This window comes from Pelodiscus sinensis, chromosome 1, assembly GCF_049634645.1.
Source record: "Pelodiscus sinensis isolate JC-2024 chromosome 1, ASM4963464v1, whole genome shotgun sequence".
NCBI classification, from domain to species: Eukaryota; Metazoa; Chordata; order Testudines; family Trionychidae; genus Pelodiscus; species Pelodiscus sinensis.
This window is the reverse complement of record NC_134711.1, coordinates 49303313-49324355: the sequence shown is the minus strand read 5'-3', so window position 1 is coordinate 49324355 and position 21043 is coordinate 49303313. Positions and strand designations below refer to the sequence as shown.

The window sequence follows — 21043 nt, the reverse complement described above, 5'->3', positions numbered from 1 at the left end:
TACTAAATGGTCAGGTGCCAACTATCCAAGCAAGGTTGCCTCTCACACTGTACCCCACCACAGCAGCTAAGAGTAGCTGAGAACTATTTTCTGATGGTTCTCAGTTTTAAAAACACTACGTAACCACTGGCAGGGTCCCTGGTTCTGGTGTTTGCTCTCTTATAATGCTCACTTACAAAACAGCTTTGGGAGTGTGCAAAAGTGGCTTTCTGTTCACCTCCCACCTATCCTGCAAGGGGGCCAGTGATCAAACTAGCCTTTGATGGTCTAGCTTGCAGCAGGATGACAACCTCAAAGAAATGGTCTCCCCGGCCCAAAACTGGTTGAGCCCAGGACTGTCACATGCTCTGGCGCCCTATTCTGTGAGATCCCCAAGCTTATTGCAAAAGCCAGCTCTCTGTCCCCCTTTGTATCAATACAACAGCTAGAGTCTGATCCATAGTTTTCAATACCAGCTGTGGTGAGAGGGTTTATGTATATTTTTTTCAGATCTGTAATTAAGCACCTACAGTACCTAGTACATATAAATAATTACCTTTATGCCAACCAGAGGTCTAAAGTGAAGAAATCATTTACCATTTCATTACCTATCTGCTAGCAGAACAAATCCTTTCCTGGTGTACCAATCTAAGGAGATAGGTTTCTGTTTTCTGAATTAATAGTATCAGCAGCAATCTTCTTCCTAATCAATATCAGCAAGATGCCCTGATTTAAATCTGCTCTGCAGAATTGATGATCTTCCAGCCCTGACAGGCAGTCTTTATATCTGTAGCATTCATGGCATGAAGAAAAAAAAGGAAAAATTCAGGAAAAAAGGATACCATCTCTGTTTTAGTGGGCACCCAGATGGAATTCATCTTTCATCCCACTCTACTCAAAATGACACTCTCTGGCATTCTGAACCAATCAACAGAGTAGAAATAAAGTCCATTGTATTATGCAAACAAAAGAGGCAGATACATGTTTTGTGTAAATGGTGAAATACCAAGCTAACTTTTCTTCCATTGTTTATCACCCAAGACATATGTATATAAAACATAATTTGTCTTGTTCAATTTTATCTGCTTCTGTTGTTCTCCTACTGAATTTCACAGCAAGCAGATAATTTAATATTATAAATTATTGGAGACTCTGGATTTTTATTCTCCACCTGAAGTCATAAATTTAATGTTCAATGCATAGCATTAGGAGCAGTGCATATCCTTATGTCTACTTTATTTTGTTATCCCCTCCTAAGAATGCCAATAACTGTGCTGACCAACATTTAGACATCATGACAGCAACAGCAATGCTTAATTGAATTTCAGATGGCTGTCAGGATGTATATAGCTCTTCACTTTGAGAAAGTATCTACTAATATTATAGTTCTATTCTTTATTGAAAAGTTACTTGAATCTTATTATAGTTATAAAAGCATCTGGAATCAATTTGTAACCTTATGATGAGAAAGTACATTTGATATTGTAAATAGTTTTTGGACATACTGTTGATTTTGGTAGAATACGAGATTTCTCTAGTAGATTTCCTAGTTATGAAAAAAAAACCTCTTATTGAGCTCTTAAGGTATTTTTTTTTTCTAGTGAATACAACTTTTAGTTGATACTAATGGGGCAAATTCTGCCACCAGTACCCAGGATAAGTAGTATCTTTCTCTGAGACTAGATCCATTTAAATCAATTTGATAGGTACAGTAAAACTCCGATGGTCCGGCATCTGACGGTCCGGCACTCCTGATGGTCCGGCACCATCAGGAACCCAGAAGTGCTCCGGGCAGCCGGACCATTGGAGCTGCTCTGCCCCCAGCTTCCCCGATTCAGCCGCTGCTAAAACTGACCAGCGCTGAATCCGGGAAGCAGGGAGCAGAACAGCTGGAGTGCTGCCGGGTAGGTCCAGCAGCGCTGCCCCTCGGGGCTGCGGGATGAACCCAGCAGCACCCCAGCTGTCCCGGATTCAGCCGCTGCTGAAATTGACCAGCGGCTGACTCCAGGAAGCCCGAGACAGAGTTGCTCTGCCCCAGCTTCCTGGAATCAGCTGCTGGTCAGTTTCAGCAGCAGCTGACTTGGGGACACCTGAGACAGAGCAGCTGGGGTGCTGCTGGGTTGGTCCCCACAATGCCAAGGTTTGGCGCTACCAGACCAACCCAGCAGCGCCCCAGCTGCTCTGTCCCAGGCGTCCCGATTCAGCCGCTGCTGAAACTGACCAGGGCTGACTCCAGGAAGCCAGGGGCAGAGCAGCTCTGCCTCTGGTTTTCTGGAGTCAGCCGCTGATCAGTTTCTGCAGCGGCTGACTTGGGGACACCTGGGGCAGAGCAGCTGGGGTGCTGCTGGGTTAGTCCAGTAGTGCCGAGGAGCGGCACTGCGGGACCAACCCGTCAGCACCCCTGCTGCTCTGTCCCAGGTATCCCCAAGAGCAGCTGGGGTGCTGACAGGTTGGTCTTGCGGCGCCAAGGGTCGGCGCTACCGGACCAACCCTGCAGCACTCCAGCTGCTCTGCTGCAGGCGTCCCCGATTCAGCCGCTGCTGAAACTGACCAGCAGCGGCTGAATCGGGGACTCCTGGGGCAGAGCCGGACTATCAGAAGGGAGGGCTATGAGGGGGTTTGGGGTAGCATCCCCCCACCCCATCCCAGACCCCTCATAGCCCCCCCTTCTGATAGTCCGGCATATCTGATAATCCGGCACCCCCTGGGTCCTAAAGGTGCTGGATTATCGGAAGTTTACTGTACATGGTACTGTTCAACAGCAATAAGGTTGGCAGAGTTTGCCCCTAAGTTAATAAGCATCTATTTAAAGGAAATAATTCAGAAAATGTCAATGCAATTCCAGTGAAGCAGATGAAATTTAACTCACCTCCTTGCAACATTTGTTGAAGTTCCCTATTTTGTAGTTTCTTCCTAAATACTGTTCTATGTATGCATGGTTAAATTTAAATGGCATTTTCTATAGTTTATTTAAAATGTAATCATTTCAAATACTGATTTAAAAACAGCGTGGTTTGGTTTTTTTGTTTTTCCTGACATGACCCTTTTCTTTTTAGCTAAAAAGCAAACAATTCACCACTGGTGTGAAAAGATAAACTCAGTTGCCACAATTGGGCAGAGGCCACTTAACACAAGCAGCATTTATGACCCTTAAAAGTAAAACTTTAAAAGGCTCACAGGTACATGACTGATCATAGGCATTACAGAATATGACCAGACATCTACTGTTATGCACTGGGATCGGGAAGAATTCATTTGTGCACTTTGGACTTGAGTGTGAATTTACAGATCTTAATTAAAAAATGTAAAGCACTTACCCATGCAATACACAGAACTAAAAAATACCCCCTTACATGGCACCTTCTTGTTTTTCTTTACAAAGAAATTACACTGTTTTTTCTTTTAAAAATGTATACATTTCTTCAGCTTTCTACTCACTGATGGAGAGCTTCAAGCATTTGTATACCCACTACATGACTATCAATATTGTTAACCTGGTTCAGATCTCATGAGAAACCAAACTGTTTACTGAGTTCTCATACAAATCAACTATACATTCAATCGCAGAAATAACAATATCCTCATTTTACTCTTTATCAAAACAAAGCACTGAAAGGATAACTCCTTGAATTGTTACCGCAAGTAGCAAGTATCCTCCATCAAGCAGTTATTTCAAATTACACTGACAACAGTAGGATATTCATTAGTCACTAACGTACATCCAAAATATGTCCTTCAGAACTTAATATAATATGCAATAGTGGTTATAGTTTTACTCTAAGGTAACATATGTACAAGCTTCAATGAAGTTACTGAAGAATCTGACAGAGTCCAGGCAGGAAAGCAAGTGTACATGGGGTTGCTGGAATCTCAAACAGGCAGGAAATATTTGGGACACTCCTCTGAGTTGAAACCCTTCTGAGCTGTAACTCAAAATTGTTAGTATTTAATAGGCATTTCTTACAGACACCTCAACATGCCATAGACAATTACACAATACTGTACCGGGGTGTGCAAAATCAGACCGCAAATGAGTGTTTTGCAAAAAAATGTATTCCTAACAAATGAAAAACTTTTGAAAGCCAAGACCCTACTGCTCAACCAGTAATAACTGATGGTTCAACTCTATAGCACACACACACATTTACTATAGAAAATAGAATACAGTCAATAACTTTTGGAGTAGGCAGCTGTGCCAAGCATTCCTGCCACATATGTACACTTTCATGCTATATAAATTATTTCTGCTTATACTATAACTGCTGACAAGTACAAAGTTGAATGGTAGCATTTTGTTTAGTTCTGTATATTGCAAGAGCATGTAACTTTTTAAAAATAAATTACCCATAACAGTAAAATATATTCTTATTAAAGATGTGTGCATATGCATGACTCTCACAATAAGTATCATTTTTATTTGGGTGAGAGGATAAATTGATATAATTTTGATTGATTGTACATGAAAGTGCTCAGAAAACAATTAGCATCAATTAGAGATGGAAGGGATTTTCAAGTCACTTAACAATGGCATGGCATCTTATTGTGTGAAAGAGGGAACAAAAAAGGGGAGGAAATTCTGGGCAAAAATTCTCACCGATTTTACCAATAATATTAAGAGTATAAGAGGAAAGACACACACATCACTGTCTTTACGCTGGATTTTCAAGTCCATCATGTTTGTCAAGGGCTTATAACTGAAGGATTCTCCAAATGTGTGGAGATTCTCCATTGGCATAATACACTCCTGTGGTCTCCCATGCCAAAAATCACGCATTAGGGAAAGAGTGGTTAGGGGACATGGGAGGGAATGAGAGAGGACTGGATATGGTGGAGCAAGCCTGCTCTATGGCCAGTTCTCCACTGGTATAAGGTGCAGTTTTACCCTAGCTGCTACCCATCAGAGCAGCTGTGGAGCCCTCTGGAGTGGCACTGATGTGGCGTACTACATATGACCCTGCTTCCCCGGATGTACCTCAGTTCATTCATGCTGGCTATTACAACAGTGGGGAAAGGAGGGTGGAGAACGAATAGATATGAGCAACACATCTCGGAGGACAACAGTTACAAAGGTGAGTAACCATTTTTTCTTCTTCCATGGGTTGCTCATATGTATTCACAAATGAAAGTTAAAACTGTCTCTTTGTAGCTTCAACTTGAGCCAGGGTTTGCTAGCTGAGAATCAGTGATCTCAGCTGTAACACGTTCTTGACCCATCTCACTCCCCCCCTCCCCCACTGCCCTTTGGAGGCTCTAACTTTATGCACTTGACAGCACTTTGTGACCCTGATTCTGAAAAACTTTCACATGCAGTTTCATTACTGTATGTGTGTTGTTCATCTTTAACAGTTACAGGCACATCAATGACTGTGACCTCCGTGACAGTCATTATATATTACAGCAATGTATGACTGTACCGCAATTTTAAAAGCCATTTAAAATCAAAGACCATAATCTACTCATCTATAGACTTTTTTTTTTAATGCTAAGATTAAGGTAAACTATAACCCTTAATTGTGGCAGGAAAAATAATTATGGATGAGGTAAAGTTACTGAACATAAAGTGTAAATTTATTCTGGCTAAAATTCAGTTTTCATAAAGTAGAAATGTCCATGCTATGCTGAAAGAGTGAGAGGTAGTTGAAGAAGTAGAGTCCATCCTCAGCCAGGACAAAAGTTGGGAATTGCCACACATTTTCTACTGCATCTTAAAGGTTGGAATAGTGATGTGAACCTCTTCACACTTACTGCACATAGCACTGTGGCCTGCATAAATGTACATCCATAGCCTTATCCTGAGGCACCCAAGTGGCCTTCCGTGCTGGCCTATACAGGATTAGTGCAGAGATCTGTATAGCTTGGCACAAAGTGGCAGCAGGTAGCTTGTAGACAGATCCCATTCTGCACCTCCCAGTGCAAAATGTAAATGGAGTTAAAGGATGCAGGTGAATTTCACTTACTGGATCTAGCTCTAAATCCATACATCAGGGTTGATGAAGAGGCAAAAAAGGCTGAATTATCCTTCCGTGGTCAAATACCATGCAAACCTCCTGTGACTGCTTCCATCATATAGCTCTTCCTCCCCACCCAACACAAATACAAGCTGATCCTATCCATTCTCAATGTTTAGCTGAAGCAAAAAGAAAGACAGGAGGAAATGAACTGCAAAGAGTCTGGCAATCCCTTTACTTGACCTGCCACTGTCACGAACAGCTGTGAGGACTTGCAAAAGGGCTTGGTCCAGTCCATGTAGAAGGTGAGTGCTCACCTCACATCAAGGGAGTGCAGGCATTGTTCCTGTAAGCTCTGGTGGGATTTAGGGTAGAACACAGGGAGGAAAATGTCTTGCCTCTTGTGAAAGCTGGAGACCATCTTTGGAAGAAAAGCCAGAGGAGGGCAAAGCTGGACTTTGTCCTCATGGAAGACCGTGTAAAGGATTCCAATGTTAGGGTGAAGATCCGACATTCACTGAGTGGACGTGATAGCAACCAGAAAAGCCAACTTCCATGACAAGTAGAATAGGAAGCATGTGCCCAGGAAGTCAAAGGGTGGACCCACGAGTTCCAAAAGAAACAGGTTGAGATCCCAAGTAGGAACAGGGTGCTGAGCTGAAGGGTGAAGTCTGTCTATACCCCCAAAGAAGTGCCCAACCAGGGGCCTTGCAAAGACAGATGTCTGCCAAGTGCACTTTCAGCAAGGAAGTTGCTATGCCTTGTTCTTTCAGGTACACCAGATATTCCAACACCTGGGGAATAGAGGTAGTCAAGGGGGACAGGTTGTGCTGCAGACACCAACATGAGGTGAACGGAGAGAAGGTCTGAGAGGTGAAGATGCCCTTAGTCCTGTGTGATGAGGTCCGGGAGCAAAGGAAGTGGAATGGGTGGTTGTACCTACATATCCAAAAAGGGTGATGTATCAGTGCGGATGGGCCCAGGCCAGAACGATCAATATAATCTTCATCCTGTCCCTACAGAGCTTGAGTAGCACCTTATAAATCAATGGGAATAGGGGAAAGGAAAACAGCAGGCCAGTGTGCCATGGGATCAAAAATGCATCCACTAAGGATCCCGGGTTGAGACTCCGGAATGAGCAAAAGTGTGGTCACTTCCAGTGGCCCAAGTGGCAAAGAGGTCTAGCCGAGGAAATCTCCACTTCTGGAAAATGGTGTGGAAGACATCAGCCAGAGCGACCATTTTTGAGTGGAGAAGTAGCAGCTGAGACAATCCACCAAATGATTCTGGAATCCTAAAAAGTACGACGCATCCAGGTGAATACAGTGGGCTATGCAAAATTCCAACAGATGAAGGGCTTCCAAGCACAGAGGAGATGACCTGGCCCCTCCCCTGTGGCTATGCTTATGCTAGGCTTATTGCTATGCTTATTTGCAACCTGTTGGCATGAAAACATTTTAAAGTGGCACTGTGCTGTAAGGTGCACCTGTATGAAATTATAACATTCTCTTCAACTTGAAGCTGATGCCTCATGTATATTTTTGAAAATGCATTTAGAAACAGTTCTGTTGTCTTTTTTTCTTTCCTTCCCACCTCCCCCCCGAAAAACCCAATAGCTTTATTTCTTAACAATTCATCACATCCTGCTGTTTTATTTCAAGTTAAAATCCCATTTTGTGACTTCAGAGTCATGACCAAGGCAATATCACAAAGGATATGAATTTGAAATAAGAAATAAACAGCAGGATCTGATTAACTTCTAAGCAACACAGATCCTGCTTTTCAGGCTAGTGCCATAAGTACTTCAAAACAAAGCATGAAAAATACCAAAAACACAATAATAGTCATTTCTAAATAGCAGGGTTTTCAAATTTTTCCATGTGTGGCAAGGAGATATTTAAAGCATGGCTGTATTCACAACTGTGAATGAAAATACATCATGGAGTTCTATCATTATTTGCTTCCCATGACTTACACATCAAATTTGCTCAGTTTACAAGTAAAACAATATTTTTATTTCTAAAAGCTGCAAGCCCAGCCGAGGTTCAGAAAATTCAGCTGTGTGCTTTCTGGCTCACTCACCAGTAATACAGATTCTGTAATTGGCACTCAGTTAGCAGTTCTTTTTCTACTGCGAAAGGCAAAACAGAATCCAGCTAACTATCACTTAGTTCATTTGTCTCTGCAGTGCAACCAGGAGTTAGAAAGCAATCAACAAAAAATTAAGTATGTAGGCATCCAGACACACCCAGGAATGGGCCACTGCATGACTAAGCATAATTTTTACTTACTTTTCTGATTATGCCTGCAACTAAAGACTTTGGTTTGGTGTACATTGGGTATGTGTGACGAGTTTATGTTTTAAGTACATGTTGCAAATAACAGTTAGTATCCAAGGTAGATGATGACAGGCATGTTTAAACCAGATGCCAAGTGGAGAATGTGCTGATCAAAGTGTGTTAGCTTGCGCAACTCAATTTTCTAATGTAGATAAAACCCACATAACTACTATTAGTCCAGATTGAAACTAATCTTTTAGGTAATACAGGGAAATGTTTGCATCTGTAATGACGAAGGGGGTTTTAAACTAGAGCATCACAGAAGGGGAAAGAAAGATCTTATTAATTCAGAAATTAATAGTTACTAATGTGAACCTATAAACTGAGACAGCTGTATTATTCATTTGTTCTGTCCCACCCTTCTCATTTTCTCTGAATGTTTCTATGACCACAGTCTGTCTTTTTTTTAAAAAAAAAAAATCATATTCCAAGCTTCTCCCTGAATAAAGCTGTGATGATCTGGGAGCTGCTATTTCATAATCTAAGGATACTATTACCTAGTTATGAGGAGACTGTAGAACTTATATTGGGATAGCAGAATGTTTACTACACATCTATTGTGCTAACTAAATGTGAAAAAAACAAGAAGAACTCCAGCATAAGAGTTATGGGCAAGCAACATCCCAACAAAATTTGGGGGGCAACTGACATACTATCAGACCCCATCTAAAGTGATGCAGCTGTTTTGCCATGCTGGGAACAAAGAGATCAAGGACACAAAATAGTATAAAAGCCCTTCTCAGAAGAGAAGGGTGTTGGTGCTGTCAGGAGCTGCCTGGGAACAGACAGACACAGTGTCTATGCGGAAGGAGCCTCAAGTAGTTGGGCTATCTGCCAATCCAGAGAATGGTAAGCCTTAGAAAGAGGAAAGCATGTGTAAAGATTGTTTTCTTTTCTTAAAATCTGCTTTCCCTACAGGTTGAGCCTCTAGTCCAGGACCTCACTGGTGCCAAAACACAGAATGTGCTGAACCATGGGAAGTCAGCAGCATTACCAACACTTCCACTGCTTCCTGGGCTCTTAGAAGACATTTAGGGGTAAGTTAGAACTTAACAGCACAGAACACTGAGAGCCAGTACTTGTGGCTATGAACAAACTTTATGGGAAACTTAGCCACAGCCATGATAAGTGAACATCTGGCTAACTAAAATCATGCTGAACCACGGATACTGCCAGACCAGAGAATGCCAAACTAGAGAGGTTCAACCAATGGCTCTTGTTCTGATAATTTAGTTTAAGAAGGCTGTTTGGTTATTGGATACCACCATCATTGCCCCTGGAGGGATCAGAATAGCAGGCACTGAAGATAAGTCAGACCTGCTAACATCATTACAAGGAATGTCACGCTAGGACCTGTTCTAGGATTCCTCACAGAAAGAAATGTGATGGCATTCAGCTGAAACCTTACTAGGGATGCACTCATGAAACCTAAGAGAGGTGTGAGGACAGCTGGCCTGGGAACTAGGGATGTAATAGTATAGTCGGTTAACCAATTAACCGATAAGCAAAAGCTTATAGGTTAATGCTATAGATTACACGCATTTCCCCCTCACCTCTTGCCAGTAAATTTTTTAGCAGGCTGGCCAGCAGCCCAGCTCAGTCCTGGCTTGCATTGGGTCCTAGACCTACCCCTGCTGCATCTCTGCATGTAAAGTATATTAGAAGCCAGATTGGCAGGCAGCCCAGCTTAGTTCCGGCTCGTACCAGGTCCGGGAGTTCAGAGCCCTCCCACCCGGACAGGGGTTGCCCTGGGGACTATAGAATAGTCGACTAACCAGTAAGTCGATTGATATTTAACATCCCTACTGTGAACAGAGTTGCAAGCCTGGGAACAGAGTTGCAAGTGATCATGTGATGCACATGTCAGGTTTTCTTAGCCAGCATTTATTATGCAATGAGTCATGTGTCCACCAAAAAACCCTTCAAGAAAATCCTAAAACAAAACTAGCTTGCTTTACATTTTAAAGCTTCCAAATGTCATCTGTGCCCTTCACAAGCAAACTTCTAAAGATATTTTTTTTCTTCACTTTCTGTAAAGGATTACGCTTATCTGATTTTGCAATTAGTGAAGCTATGATAATACAGTAAAACATAATCCATGATTAAAGAGTTTAAATCTCAGAACACCACAACAACAATTCCTCTCTCCTTATTTTTATTTAGATCTTGGAGCCTCTGACAGGTGATTCTGACTGGTTTGGCCAGGAGGCTGTCAAGAGCCTGCACTTCAGCTGCCTCTTTCCCCCACGGCTGCCCATCTCCTGCCCTTAGCCTTGGAGCTTCCCCTACTGCTGGGAGCCTCCTGCTTTTTTAATAGGGCACGGGAGGGAGAGGATGGATGCTGATGTCAAGGTGCCCCCTCCCACTCTGTATCCTCTCTCCACAGAGCAGAGAGGGGGCACAACAGGACTTGGGATGGAATTTGCTGGCTGCTTTAGGGAGTGGCCCAGGGCTAGGGCAGGAGTGAGCCTACCTTAGCCCCACTAGACCACCAACCAGACACCACTAGTAGTGCCCAGCTGGAGCCCACTGTAGTGAAATGTGGAAGATCATTGTGAGGTCGAGGAAATTAGATGGTGTATCACAATCATTCCTTTTATGCCTGCGTCTCCTGTCAGGCCTGGATGCTGTAGGCAGCCATTTGTGCTTTTTGCTTCTTATTATTCTTCTGTTATTCTCAAAGAATTAGCTGTTTGCTCAAGATAGTATAATGTAGGAATGCACTGTTGACTTTCAGCAAGTTCTGGGATAGGTCCCAAGGCCAGCCACCTGGTATGGGAGTGCAGGAGCGCTTGGGAAGATCACATAGCTATTTATGCTGAATGTTTCCCACCTGATAATGCTAATTATTTGGCCTAGGAAACTATGCAAAGCATCAACAAGCTAATTATTGGATATGGGAAAATATGCAATGTATCAACGATCTTGTTAGATTCTCAAAACAACAGGTGTGATTACTGTAGATCCAACAGTATATAAAGGCTGGAAATATTCCTAAAATTGGAATCGTGGCCTAGACCGAAGCCACAGGAAGTGCTACGTGCTGGCCATGGGAGTCCATCTGCTGTCCTTCTTCAGGGGGTTCCCAACAGCAGAAGGGACGTACGCATTGCATTTTATTCTGAGGTTTGCTTAGGCTTAATAAGCATTGTACTTTCTTAGTAAGCTTTGCATTTTACTTGAAGATAGGATTAGGCTTAATAAGCATTGTATCCTATCCTAAGATTTACTTCTAAGATTTGTTTAGGCTTAATAAGTATTTTATTTTATTCTATTCTAAGATTTGCTTAACAAGCATTGTACTTTATTCTAATATTAAGCACTGTATTTTACCTTAACATTTGCTTAGTAAAGTTTTTAAGCCTTCACCCGATTTGGGTGCTTATTGCCTCTGAATCCCTTAAGGGAAGAACCACTGCCTCTTGGCAATACACCCACATCCCAAACTCCTACCCCAGTCATGAACCTCCTCCTCCACCCAAGCCCTTGTCCTAGCCCAGCGCACCCCGCATCCAAATGCCATCACAGAGCCTGCACCTAGAACCCTTCCTACGTTCCAACCGCCTGCCCCAAGAACAGTTCAGAGCCCCTCTCACGCTCCAGATCCTTTAATCCAAGACAAGAGCATGCACTACAACCCTCTGCCACAACCTGATGAAAATGAGTGAGGATGGGCAAGAGAGGCAGGATGGAGTGAGCAGGAGTGGGCCTTGGAGAAGGAGTGGGAAGGAGGCAGGGCAAGGGTGTTGATATTTGAGGTAGATCTTGGATTGCACTTACATTCAAAAAGTGATCTCGTGCTTAAAAACGCTGGAGACCACAGTACTAAGTATATTTGCTGAATGTGTGGAATTTTAGTGCAATACATGCTAAATGACATATAAAATGAAAACTCCTTGCATTGTCACACAGAGAAAATTACAGACAATACTGAGCTGTCTGCTATCCCAATGGTACTGCATGCTATGACACAGTCATAATCAAATAATATTCAGCTCTCCAGCTGCAGGAAAATCCCAAGATATGTTCCACAAGGAATTAGTCCAGACATGTGGGGGCAGATAAAGAAGAAAGGAAAAGGAGATTGTTTTTTAATCCTTTATATTGAAAAAGGAGTGTTTAAGTGACAAGAAATACTGGCCAAGTGATGGGTAATAAGAAGTACCTGCATTTCTTAATTATTGCACACTGTACAAACAATCTTATTTACACATTTACCCTGAGATATTTGAGGTACAAAACCATTACTGAAACATTTGCAAACTTATGTTGGTGAGAAATACCAGCTTCAAACATTCAGACTAAACTGCATCTATATAATGAGAATTCACCCCAGCTGAGTGATCTTTTTTCCACCAGGAAATGTTCTTTTAAAAAACTGAAAGTCTACAATTTCTTCAGTGTTACCTCAGGGATATGGCATTGGTTCTTTTACATGGTGGAGGATGCCAATCCTTCTCTTCCATACCAATGTTTTTGCTATTTATTAATAAATTAATATATTCTTCAAAATTTTCACCATCTTCAATAACACTAGATTAAACACAATACGTAGCACTTAGATGCTAGCTTACATGTTAGCAACATGTACTTCTGTTACAAATATTTTAGTTACAGACTTATTTCTGCTCCTTTCCCAGACTAGATACACAATCCATGTAAACAGCTTTTTCAAAACTGGATTTTAAACCTACAAAAAAAACTCAAATGCGCTCGACTTCTTTCTCTTTGAATTATTATTTTGTTCTCTTATTTATTCTTTGAAAGAAGAGCCACAATATCAAAAGACTGGAAAGGGCAGTAACCACAATCCCCACATCCATCTGAGAGGACCAACATACAATTCCTGTTTGGTCACTGGGCCATTGGGAAATTGTGGTCAGATTACCAACTAAGGATGTTAACAACTAGTCGACTATCCGATAAGCAAATGCTTATCGGATAGTCAGTCGACTAATCGATTCCCCCCCCCCCCACTTGCTGATAGAGGCAGCAAAGGGAGGGGGGAAGAGGGAGGTACTTCAACGGACCAGCACTGCACAGCTGAGCCAGGTGGTGTTTCAAAGCAGCATCGCTGCCTGGAGCCCACGGTCAGCTAGGGAGTCCCCAGATGATCCCGGGCTCCGCGCAGCATTTCAAATTGGCAGTGCAATATGGAGCCCGGGGTTAGCGGGAGACTTTGAGTACATTGAGTGCTTCCCTCTGGGGACTCTTGTACATTTCAAAGCTGGCATGGCCACGTGCATCCCAAAGTCAGCGGGACTTTCCACTGGCCTCAGGCTGCATGCGGTGTCCCGCATTCCTCTTTTGAAATGGCCAAGAGCCCTCGCCAGGAGCTCTTGTACATCTCAAGGAGGAATGCAGAAATCCCTATCAACTAGTTAAGTAGTCGAAGGAAATTCAATGGAAATCTACTGCAGTAAGTAGTTGATGGAAATTAACTGCAATTTAACATCCTTATTACCAACCAATCATGAGAAAATATTCAAATGTCTGTGTTTCTCTACTGTATTTTTTTATTTAAATCATAGCAAAAGCACTGTTGCAATGGATGGACAGCTATATCCTGAAATTCTTCACCACCAAACCCTAATATTCTTCCTTGACAGGACACCATTGGAAGAGCCACCATTAATCACCCTTTTAAACCGCCCTCTGTAGGCCAAGAAATCTCTATTTGGAGACAGAAATAAAGTAATACTGGCCATTAAATCATGAGTTAATTACTGCAGCAGCCTTGCTCTGGCTACCCATGACCAGGGCCTGCCAGATTCATGGTCCATTTTGATCAGTTTCATGGCCAGAATGCTTTAAAACTAGGGAATGTCATGTTTTCAGCTTTTTACACACCTGACATTTTGTGGTGTTGTAACTGAGGGGTCCCAATCCAAAAGAAAGTGGGTCTGATCTCCTCCCATTCCCACCTCAGAGCTGCCATGCAAAGGAAGGACAAGTCCTGTCTCTCCCCAGCCCAGCGGAGACTCACAGCTAGGAGTCCCTTAATTGGGACATTCCCAGGAGCCAGAGAATATCTGGTCCTCCTCTACAAGTCTCCTCTAGCTGCACAAACTTCCAGAGATGGAGCTTCCTACAGCGGGAGGGGAGGAAGAGGAGGAGGCAGGCACTCTGAGGTGGATCTCATCCCCCCTGAGAGTGAGAATGTCTGTGCAGGGGAAGAACAAATCCTCTCCTTTTTCAGTCCAGCCAGGATTTGCAGCTAAGAGCCTCAAGACTGGAGTGCTTCCAGCAGCAAGGGGGAGATCAGATTTCACAGGGAAGGGCTTAATTTATGGACTGTGATACATTTTTCACCGCAGTGAAATTAGTAGGGTCCTACCCATGACCAACTGAGGACAGTCCACCCACAGCTCATCTCTGCTGGCTTTAATGAAATGTTGTGTACTACTATGCAGGTTTGAATTATTCTGTTTTCCTACATTCATAGAAACCTATGTCTAGGAGCACAGTTCTGCAAGATATTTAAGCAGCTGTCACTTTAAGGATAGGAATATTCCCACAGACTTAGTCTTAAAGGGGTATAAGTTCTCAGACTTCTTGCAAAGTTGAGGCCATGGGAGGCAGTATTCTCAGGATGGAAAACCTATGGGCTATTCATGAAATTAGTGTTACTCATTGCCTCCAATCTTCCCTCTCAGAAAAATGTGTAAATCTGATTTAGGGGGATTTTTAGGGCTTTGATAGGGAAGGTGAAGGACCTCAAGGTTTAGAAGGCTGAACAAGATTTTGTGGAAACAATACAGTACAATATACACTCTTTACCTCCTATTCCAAAATCCATATAGCTCTTTATACAATACCCCACCCATATGCTTCCCTCCCTAAAATAGTATATTTTTTAATTCCTGTAATAAAAAAAATCAATGATAGCAGTCTAGCTCTCAAGTTATTCCACAGCAGTAAATCAACACGCACGCAAAGAAGGAAACATTTTGATAAATGGATAGGTTGCAGTTCATAGGTTGCAATAGATTTTCAAAAATACGGTTTAAAAGCATCTGTAAAACAGAATGAGGAAAAAAGTGAAAAGATTATTTATATTAATAACACTTAAAAAGGTGAAGTTGAAAGTACTACATGGAGACAATGAAAATGGTAATTCTGGGTTATTCTTTTACATGGTTGAGAAAGAGAGTGCATTGTAACCATTAGTATATAAATGTAAGTGCACAAAAGGGGAAATGTATAATACATCTTGCTCTCATTATCCTTGGATAATGTATCTACCCCTATTTGTCTACATAGTTTATGACTCTATACTCAGCTGAGGACAATGCGATATTTATAAAACAAGAACGTTCAAGTTGATGGGAAGAAGGGGATTTATCTGTGGTTCTCATACATAGCGGTGTCAGTTGAGCCAAGACTTCCATATCGGATTGACACAGACACAAAGTATACACATCTTCACCTTTCTTAAGTGTTAGTTTAGAATTGTTGCGTTAATAGATGTCCTTAATAAAGTGCTGGTACACGGTTCTCCTGCATGCGAATCTATGCTAAGAACTGTATACTGGTGATCTGAACAAACGTACTGAGAATGTGAATACTCTTTATTTCCTTTTTTATTTCAGGTTTCTGAAATGACGGCAGCCAGTGTTTAAATTTAAAAAACCAGCAGAGATCTCTAGTTAGCAATGTGTTATGAATTTAAATGTGTGTTAGATTCCACACACTACAGGTAAAAGCCTCTAAGAAAAGTGGCATAAAGCAGTTATCTGGAGAGTTGACAATTGTGTCAATCTGCATAGAGTCTTACCACCTAATTTAGGATTTCCATAGCAGTTACCACTGTAGTTTGCAAGCACTTATGGTCTGCAATTTCAAGACTGAAGAAATCTAAAATTACTAAACCCAAGATTACCATGGTCCCGCACACAACTCAGCGTTTGATATGGTTTGCCTAAGAAAATATTAATAACTATTTGGAAGACCCCATTTAATACAATCTGCATCCACTATTTACTCATTACATCAATCACAGCTGCAACAAACTAGCACGTGCATTGTACGTTAAACTATAACCTTCAAGTAACAAAATACAGGACTATGTAGCACTTTAAAGACTAACAAGATGGTTTATTAGATGATGAGCTTTCGTGGGCCAGACCCACTTCCTCAGATCAAATAGTGGAAGAAAATAGTCACAACCATATATACCAAAGGATACAATTTTTAAAAAATGAACACATATGAAAAGGACAAATCACATTTCAGAACAGAAGGGGGATGCAGGGGGGGGGGGAAAGGAAGGTGAATGCCAGTGAGTTAATGATATTAGAGGTGGGGAAGGGTAGATGTCTGTGAGTTAATAGTATTAGAGGTGATTCACCTTCCTTTCCCCCCCCCTGCATCCCCCTGAATTCCCCCCCCCCCCACCTGGCATTCACCTTCCTTTCCCCCCCCCTGCATCCCCCTTCTGTTCTGAAATGTGATTTGTCCTTTTCATATGTGTTCATTTTTTTTAAATTGTATCCTTTGGTATATATGGCTGTGACTATTTTCTTCCACTATTTGATCTGAGGAAGTGGGTCTGGCCCACGAAAGCTCATCATCTAATAAACCATCTTGTTAGTCTTTAAAGTGCTACATAGTTCTGTATTTTGTTTCAGCTACACCAGACTAACACGGCTACATCTCTATCACTACTCTTCAAGTAACAATGTGAGATGTAACACTAGAATGGATGTAGCACTGTTGAGAAGAAAAATGTCTCTACTTCATTCACTCTGACACATACACAATTAATACAATGTTCTACTGGGCAAACTGTATTATTCTTATTTGCTGTACATTATTAATAAGACTTACCATTGGCATCACTATTTTCATCAGAAGATCTCAAAGCATTTAATAAAGAAGGTGTTTTAATCCCCATTTGTTATGTGAGAAAATTGGTACACAGAAAAGATAAAAGGCCTTAACAGAAGACATACAAGAAATCAGAAGCAAACCTTAAACAAAACCCAGAGCGCCTGTCTTTCTGTCCACTGGACCACAGTGTCTCTCAATGACTGCTATATAAACTAATTTACTTCCACAAATGTATGTCACTCAGTCTTGGCAGTAATGGAACATTTTGATGATCAGGCATAAAGTTAACCAAGTCACAGTGGATAATTTATATTGTTCAGAGGGGCACCCAACTTATGACTATATCCCTTGTTGCTTATAAAACCAATTCGAATTAAAACAGATAAGCTGCATTTTTCCAAGATCTGATTAAAAAAATCAATGTATTTTTGATTAAAGAATCAGCCTTATCAGAGCTCCAAAGTAATTGGGCCCTCTGGCTAAGCGGAGGCTGCACTGTTTCACAAACTACCACAGCTGGCAAGTGGAAATAGGGGAGGAAAGTACTCTTTGATCAGATGTTAGATTTATTCAGACAGAAATAAAGGGGAAGTAACCACAAAATTGTGATAGATCCCCAAGTGTGTATAACCTGTTAAATACTTACTAGCTCTGTCATTCTCACCTAATTACAAGAGAGGTTAATTTAAATGATCTGTTTCTGCTTATATCAGGGGAAAAATTCCTCTAAACAAATCCAAATAACCAGAGAGCATTTAACACCCTAATGTGGGTGTGTCCATATGCAGACTTAATATTACACATTCCAGATGACGCATGTTTCTCATTGAAAGTAATGCCACAAGGCTAAAGGACTATTCACATTTTTGAATATTTGCACATCAATACTACTCCCCACTATTTTACATCAACCTGGAAGACATACTGCTGTATTCTTTTACCTCAGCTAACAAGGGTTCAAGGCTATTTCTACATTGCCTTGCGATTCAAACAATGGCATGTGCACCAAAATGCTGCACTGTAACAAACTTGTGGACATAAACTAAATGGTCCCTACTTCATATTAACATTGTCTTCTCTAAACAGGACTCCATTAATCACCTGATCTGAATATGACAGAACATGGACTTGTACCTGGGACTACCACTTCCCAGAGTGGGAGTTCTGTATCCACTAGGATGTGGGCTTTTCTGCGATGTCTCTCTAGATTTTCTCTTTCCCTCTCATGTGAATGCATGCACACGCATGCACACAGAGCTTCTGAAAAGTATTAGTTTCATCTCATCACAAAATAAGAAAAAATTTCAAGTCTCAAAAGTTTCTGCCGCATGGGAAAATCATTTTCCAATCATCTGTCATGATGAAGTCACTGCAAATTACTAGAAGCCAGGATTCTCCCAGTTTCTGCTTCTAAGTTCTGACACTGACTCCCACCCCAATCCCTCCACAATTCCATCGATCTTTTCTGACCTCAGGTCCTCCCTTCTACAAAATGGGAATAATTTTAGTTATCTATCTGACATAGTATGTTGGGAAAATCGATATACTAGTATTTTAAAAAAACAAGTGGTCCTGAAGCATCTTAGAGACTAACAAAAATATATAGATAATGTCATGAGCTTTTGTAGGCACAACATACTTTTCAGATGAGAGAAGTGGGTTGTGCCCACGAAAGCTCATTTCTTTCTATATATAATTATCCCTCCCTGCGTCCCGCCACCCACTTGCGCCTTCAGCCATACAGCCACCCCCCACCTCAGTGGCCCCGCCCCAGGAGCTCTGACCATACAACTGTTCTGTGAAATGGGGGGAGCAGTGGCTCTGTTCCCGTGCACCCCCTGGAGCAGTGTCTGCCTGCCTCTGGACCCTACCCCCGGTCTTCCTGGCCCATGTGCCTGCCATGGTCTTTGCTCTGAGCAGCCCAGGCTCAGCTACAAGGCTTGGGGGCCATGCTGCATGTGTCCCCCCTGAGCGAGAAGCTCCAGCGTGTGCTGGTTTACCCAGGATCAATGCCTCTGGTTGAGGTATGCTCTACCAAGCCTGCCACAAGCTGGACAGGTCTTGGCCATACCGCACATCTGGTCCTTTGGGGTCAGCGTGGTCACGCTGCACCCTGGCTGCTTCCCCGGCTCTCTGGAGAGGCCACTCTGCACTCTGGACTCCCTGGGCTCACCAAAGAGCAAAGCTGCCCCAATAGGCCCGTTTGGAAAGGCTGGACTGGGGATGGGCTGTAGCTCCAGCTGTGGTGGCTGGGGCTGTGCTGCCTGGCCCAGTGGTACTTCTGTGGGGGGGGGGGGGGAGGCACAAAGCTCAATGAATTCATGGAAGGGGGCCTGGGGTGTGTAGGAAGGGGGATAGGGTGTATGTGGGGATGGGTGATGTGTAAGGGGGGATGGGAGGAGTTAGAGGGATATAGGAATGGAGGCAAGGAGATGGGCAGTGTGGGGGGGCGGAGGGGGAGTGGTTAGGGAAGGATTAGGGTGTAGGGATGGAGGACGGAGGTGGGAATAGGGATGGAAGGAGGGGTGGGCTGGGAGCTCTAGGATAAGGACCAGCTTACCCAGATTCCCTCACCGGGCTCTCTTCCCACCTGACCCAAATCTGGTTCTCAGTAGGGCACGGGCGCATACAGCTGGGAGCTTCCCCCATGTTTTCATGTCCTCCATTGTGCCTTGGCTTGTGTTTTAGGGTACACTTGTGTCAATGAGAATCTTTCAACCAAACCATGAGAACAGCCCTTCATTCCCTTTCATAGTGCAAAGGCTCGTTTGTAAATCCAGTCTGCTTCTGACAACACTGTGAGGAAAATTAAACTTCACTATAGCCAGAGGACGAACTCTTTCTTAGACCTTAATATGACACTCAGTTTATTAAACCATCATTTTTCCAATATTATTAAGTTGGTTTGTTTTTCCTTTTCAAAGCTCAGAAATATTCCCAAAGGAAAGAAAAAAGCTAACATCAAATCCTTCCAGCACTATTCCAAAACTCAAAGATCCTTTCTACTGTGGATTAGAAAATCAGCAGTTGTGAATTTTGTAGAAATGACATAATCACAAGATCAAATCATCAACATGTATCTAAGTCTAAGATTATATCCCCTTTGCGTTCACGTCAAAATGCTTAAAAAATGGATAAGTAAGTACCTAACACTGTAGATTGTGAAAACATAGTTCACTTTGTGGAAAAAGTAAGGCAATAGTAACAGAGTTACTTTCTAGTGACTAGCAGGACAATGGATTTTCCCCTTAATAAAATGCAACAAGAAACTCAAGTTTCATTATGCATCAAGCAAATTTTAGGAACACTTAGGCAGATTCATTGTCCTGCTCCCTTCGTGACTCACAGATGACACAAAAGGAGTGGAAACCAACTATGTTCCTCCAACTGGGAATTTCCAGTGTGCACAGAACTGACCTAGCCAAATCTTCTGCCACTGCATTATAAAGCTCCAAGGACATGGCAAGGGAGGAAAGGAAATGTATAGCTGCAGCATACTGTGCTCCATCTATCCTCAGCTGAAAGATAGCTCCTTATGGACCCCTGACAGCTGGACTAGTTGAGTAACCTGCAATCTTGTAAACCAGTGATCCCCAACGCGGTGCCTGCGGGCGCCATGGTGCCCGCCGGGGCATTCGTGGGTGCCCACTGACAACCTGGGCCAGCCCCGCCCCCGGCGCATGGGAGGCGCCGGCCCCAGGTGCGCGACACGCACCGGCGCTGGGTGCGCAGCGCTCGGGCGGCCCCAGCCCCGGGGCACATGCAGGCGCTCGGGCGCGCGGTGCTCGAGCAGCGCCAGTGCCGACCCCAGGCACGTGGCTCGGGCAGCAGCGCCGGCCCCGGACCCACGGCACAAGGCACTCGGGCGGCCCCAGCCCCGGCCCTAGGGCACACGCCGGCGCCGGGTGCAAGGGCATCCCAGTCCCTTGTATCAGGGGGGTAGCC

General features: G+C 43.0%; 1 protein-coding gene and 1 long non-coding RNA gene across 5 annotated transcripts in view; one reads left to right on the top strand and one right to left on the bottom strand.

The window, feature by feature from the left end:
• The window catches only part of LOC142829563 (uncharacterized), a 67721-nt gene extending 57152 nt beyond the window's left edge, over positions 1 to 10569 (top strand). Inside the window, exons 2-3 of the long non-coding RNA XR_012904071.1 lie at positions 9185 to 9303; positions 10430 to 10569. This is a non-coding gene — a long non-coding RNA (uncharacterized LOC142829563). The remainder of the gene's footprint in view (positions 1 to 9184; positions 9304 to 10429) is intronic.
• The window catches only part of DOCK4 (dedicator of cytokinesis 4), a 386260-nt gene that overhangs the window by 208691 nt on the left and 156526 nt on the right, over positions 1 to 21043 (bottom strand). The gene's annotated exons all lie outside the window — the stretch shown is intronic.